Raw genomic sequence first — 5,917 nt, 5'->3', positions numbered from 1 at the left:
AACTAGTATCATGCTTTTAATGAGGAAATACTAGAAATGTCATGTTCAAGTTAGTGCAAGATAAGGATGATAAGGATGTCTTCTTTCACCTCTTTTTTTTTTTTTTAACTTGTCAGTTTGGAATGTGATTGGTTACAAGTAATAGAATACCTGGCTATAATTTTGTATGTGTTTGAGACTACAAGAGACTTAAACAAATAGGGGGTTTATTTTTCTCAAATGACAAGTCTGTATATAGATGAATGCTTTGATAGTTTGGGGTCAGGGCAAAGGTGATGTACATGTTGCAAAAGCATCCTCCACAGCTGTTTTCACCGATTTAGGCTCTCATTGATAAAGTATGAGAATGATTGTTTCCCCACATCCTTTCCAGCCCTGTCTATTACTTAACTTCAACTAGGGTGCTTCTTTTGTTTTTCTTTTTCTTCTTCTTTTTTTTTTTTGAAATAAACTTCTCTCTCTCTTTTTTAAAGATTTTATTTACTTATTTATTTGAGAGAGAGCACGTGAGCAGGGGGAGCAGAGGGAGAGGGAAAGACTCTCAAGCAGACTCCATGCTGAGCTTGGAGCCTGATGTGGGGCTCGATCTCACAGCCCTGAGCCCAAATCAAGAGTCAGATGCTTAACTGATTGAGCTGCCTGGGTTCTTCTAGTGTGCTTCTCTTATAGGTAAAAAAAGACATCTCAATGTGTTGTTGTGTACTTCTTTAATTACAAGTGAGGCTGAATGGAACATGATTATTGGCCATTTTTATTTTTTATTCATTCGTAGATAGTTATAACTTTACTCATTTTTTCTGTTGGCTTGTTCCTCGTGTGTGTGTGTGTGTGTGTGTGTGTGTGTGTGTGTGTGAGTGAAGGTAAATGGAATTCTTTTCATAATCTCAGGTGCTAGATGTCACTTCAAATTCCACAGTGAAAGGTGACTAGTGACCGACACCGAACCAAATGTAGAGCAGCCTCACACTGTACTTCAGAGTCAAGAATATTAAAAAAATAAACCCAAACAAACAGGGGGACAGATTTCCTGTTCACCCCCAGCTGTGATTATCCCAGTACGTGGAATAAAATACATGACAATGGGAGACACAGGAAGCCAATGCTAGTCATGAACAGAGTGATGGATGGGAAAAAAAGAGCATTTTCCTTGATTTGATCGATCTCTTGCCATCATGACATCACCTTTGTGCGCAGTTTCAAGAGGCGATAACAAGTTGGCTTACAGAGCATTTCACTGGAACTGGCTGCTTTGCTGAGACCTCAGATGTGTCAGTTGAACAGGATGGATGATTTACATTTGGCTATTTCTTTCCTCAAGGTCTGTGCTGGGAATTCCTCCCTCTTCTAGGGATTTTGGAACCAGCGGGTTAGAGATTATTTACCAACAAAAGTGAAGCCCAGAGAAACTAGATCACATATTCAAGGTCACATTGTTGTTAGTGACAGCATAGCAGGTAAAACTTATACCATGTGGTTATACTACTGCTTTAAGCACGTTATACATAACAACTCATTTAATTCTCGTAATAACCCCACACAGAAGGTATCGTTAGCATTCCCATGGAACAGATGGCGAAAATGAGGCTCAGAGAGGCTCAGTAACTTGCTTGAGGTCACACAGCTAATAAGTGGCAGAGCCAGGATTGGAACCAGGCACTGTGGCTCCAGAATCTTGACCTGAACTACTATGCTATATCTTTCTGTTCAAAGTGAAACCCCTTCAAGTGTACAACTACACCGAATTTCCCCAAGAATGAGATTACAATGTTAAAATGTTTTTCAAATATTTTTGGAAAATACACTCTACCTCAGAACCCAATATACTCACACACAAAAGTGTGTTATAATTGAAAGACAGATTCCATAAAAATAATCCTTATGCTTACTACACATGAGATACTCTGATATATTCCCTCTTCTTTCTCTACCCATCTCTTATCCTTTTTTGAAAATAAAAATGCAGGCCATAACTTACTATGAGTCATGATCCAGAGTAGGAGAAAAAAAATTTTTTTTATTTTTTAATTTTTTTAAAGATTTTTATTCTTGGCATGCCTGGGTGGCTCAGTCAGTTAAGCATCCGACTCTTGATCTCAGCTCAGGTCTTGATCTCAGGGTCATGAGTTCAAGCCCTGCACTGGGCTCCACGCTGGGCATGGAGCCTACTTGAAAAAAAAAAAGATTTTTATTCTTTAATAAACTCCATCTACACCACTGTGGGACTCGAATTCACAACCCCAAGATCAAGAGTCACGTGCTCCACTGACTAAGCCAGGCAGGCGCCCCCCAAAATGCTTCTTTAAACCACTCTTCTAGCTCACATTTCTGTTATGAAAGCTGTTAGTGGTTTATACATGTCAAATTTCCAACTGTCAGATAATTTCTATCAAATTTGTTTCCGGTGCATAGGTATGCATTGCTCTCCCTGTAGTTAATGTCTAAAGATGGTACACTGTGACTTTTTTTTTTTTAAAGATTTTATTTATTTGAGAGAGAGAGAGAGAAAGCACGCATGAGCAGGGGGAAAGTAGAGGAAGAGGGAGAAGCAGACTCCCTACTGAGCAGGGAGCCTGATGTGGGGCTCGATCCTAGAACTCTGGGATCATGATCTGAGCCGAAGGCAGACGCTCACCCGAGCCACCCAGGCACCCTACACTGGGACTTTAAAATCACCATGCTGTAATCCTAAGAAAAAAACCTGCCTTTACTCATTCACTTACTCATTCATTCACCCATTCATTAACTCAGTAAATATTTGAGCACCTACTACATGCCGGACATTGTGCTAAATCAGGAGTTGGCAAACGATGGCTGGCAGGCCAACTCCGGAGTGCCACCTATTTCGGTAAATAAAGTTTACTGGATCAAAGCCATGCCCATTCATTTCTGTACTGTCTGTGGCTGCCTCCGCACTATACTAGCAGAATTGAGCACAGAGACCATGTGGCCTATGAAGCCCGCAGTATTTCTTACTCTGGTCCTTTACAGAAAAAGTTGGCAGACTCTGGTGCCAGAGTCTAAAAATACAATGTCAATTTAGACTGGTCTCTGCTGTCCTGGAGGTTTGAATGGTCCCGCTTAGCTTCAACTGGGTTTCAAGCTCCTTGGGGGGTGGGAGGAGGGGCTCGAGGCTTTTTGTCTCCCTCCCATTGTTGCCTCTGAGAACACCTGTTCACAGGAGATGCTCAGCAGTCATGTTCTGCTGCTGAAATTATTCAGTAGATCTGGCAGCAGAGATAGGAAAGAAAGAAACCTACTCACAGGGTAGAAAGGAGAGTTTATCCCTTTAACATAACAAATAGTTTCATTTTATAGATGCTTATCTTCTGCTATGAAAAACGAGTGGTCAACTTCCATTGAGTACCTACTGTGCCTCTGGCCCTGTGGGTAAGAAAAATGATTTGGTTCAAACTTTGGCCCTTGTATCAAGGATAGGGAAAGAAAGGAGATAAATGGATTTTACTATAATCCTTAATACTTCTGCTGGGGGGACCTGGGTGTGTACCTGGAGATGATTTTGGTTAACTACCTTAGGATCTCAAATGTTTGTGTTCCAATGGCTTTTAACTTCCCTTAGTCACTAGGCACTCCTAAAAGTAACTGCTGTGTCCCTGAGTGTATAAGCAAATTGTGTTTTTCCTTCCTTCATCAAACTTTCTATTTTGACTTCTGGGTCAGCACCATAGATATATTTAAAGAAAAAACTGGTCCTTCTAGTCTGGTGGGAAAGACAGAAATAAACACACGATTACAATATTGTGTATTGACAGTGACACTGAGGTTTTCTAGCAACACAGAGGAGCAACTAGGGAAGACTTCCTGGAGGAGGTGACACTGTGCTGAGTTTTAAAAAGGCTAGCTGGACAAAGAAGGAGACGTAGGATGTTCCTGAAAATGGACCGGCATATGTAAAGTCTAGAGGTGTTTTCAGAGAATAGCGATATAAGAGCATTGGCCCATCATCAAAGGGATTTGTGCTTGGACTTTTTTGAAAAATTATTTATTCACTCATTTATTTCTTCAATTTAATTATTCATTTGTAGTGGGAACAGGTTGTGTGGAGCTCCTCAGTCTTTTTAACTAATCTGGTTAGCCAGTTCGTTTGCGAAAGTCCTCGCTGGCTCTCGGAAGGCATCCAAGTGCCATCTTGGCCTGGCCTCTCTGGCAAGAGCACCAACTGAATGAACCAGAGACCCCACAGTAATCTGACTGGGAGAAGCGTAGTTGCTGTTCAGCCAAGAAAATGCAAGGCAGGTTGGATGACAGCATGGTTGTAACGCTATCATCCCCTTCTGGTAAAAATGATCGCCTGCAGTGGCAGATCGCCCACGGCTCCTACCCCATGGCCAATCTTTCAATCTTCCTGATAAATCTGCCTGATCTTTGTCACCTCCTCTGGTATCAAGAGGGGAGTTTGTATGGAGACCCTTTGGGAATGGCTGTCAAATGCTCAACAAATGTTCTGTGGAGTTAGGTCTGCAGCAGGCTGGAAAAGGAGCAGATAAAAGGAATAAAATATGGCCCACGCAGTTTTGGAGAGCACCGGCTAGCTGGGACTCTGTTCTGTCATCCAAGGTGAGCAGGGGGTCGGCTGATAAATGCTAACAATTTTTGTCAACACGTGGGCTTTTAATCTTCTCAACAGCCCGGAGGAGAAATGTTAGATATGATGACTGGAGCAGTTTCTACCCTCTTGTCTGGGGCCCCAAATACAGTTCTTAGATTTCACGGATACTCAATTAAAGCAACATCACTAGAATGCCTGCATAAACAGCATTCGTGTTGGTCAGGGCTTTTGGGTTTTCGGGGGGTATAAGCAATGGAAACTAACTAGCTTAGAGAAATGAGGTGAATTTGTTAGGAGGTCGTATCTGGCAGAACTCAAGAGTGTAGGTGTTGCCGGGCCTTCTGAGGATTGTTACCAGGCTCTGAAGAGGCATCGACCACCAAGGAGGCCCCCTTCCCCGACTCTCTCTTCTTCTCTTGGGCCAGTGGATTCTCCTCCATGTTCGTTTGCGTTATTCTTCCCTCTACACAGCCTACCTTTCTATGCCTCTCCTGGGCTTCACATGCTCAGTTCCAGGCCCCAGCAATGAGTGGCTTGCAACTCTTGACCCCAATTATAGATCCCCAGGAAAATAATGGAATCGACCTCATGTGGGTCCGGTCTCCATCCCGATGCTTTCAGCTGTGGCCCCAGGGAGTCGGATAGGGCCATCTACAACATTTTAGCTTCTGGGAGGAACATACTTCCTGGTGGGAGTTACTAGTCTTAGAAAAGGGGGTTGTGGGCTGTGAGGACTCTCCCCTAAATTGCCTCCAGGACCTCTCTGATCCCTTAGAGGAGTAGGTTTCCTTTAGGACACAGTTGCTTTGCATTGCAGGCTGGGAATTTCCATGTAGGACCACATCTCAGTGTTTCTGCTTTTCTGGAGTTTCACTTTATATCCTCGCTAGGTGCTACGGAGGAGGTGAGCGCTATGTATATAATGTGGTCCTTATTAATCAGTCACAACGCATAGCTTAGAGATCCTGGGAAGATACCGTGGGAGGCACTATCCAGGTTTAAACAAAGAGCTTTGCAGAGGTATTACAGTTCATGATCATTTATTCAAGTTATGTGGCAGAGCGAATGGGTGTGTCCTTGGCTGTCCCTGGTCTTTGCGTTTGCAGCCACTTCTCTGCATCACCCACACCCTCTTATCAACATTGGTGTCCACTGGCCCCTGAGAGGGACCCCACCCTCCCTGTAGCAGGATTTTTGCATTCTTGTCTTGTTATCTGCCCAATGCTCCTTCCCATACTTGGGATTCCTTCTATTTTCTTCCATATCTCTAATCCATCTGTATCATTTAAGGTCAAGTTCAAGAACTATGTCTACCATGTAGCTTTTCCTAATATGCCATCCTTCACTGTT

This window comes from Callorhinus ursinus, unplaced genomic scaffold (genome assembly GCF_003265705.2).
Source record: "Callorhinus ursinus isolate GAN/ISIS: 27379988/994484 unplaced genomic scaffold, GSC_fseal_2.0 scaffold20, whole genome shotgun sequence".
NCBI classification, from domain to species: domain Eukaryota; kingdom Metazoa; phylum Chordata; class Mammalia; order Carnivora; family Otariidae; genus Callorhinus; species Callorhinus ursinus.
Note: the sequence above shows the minus strand (reverse complement) of the source record.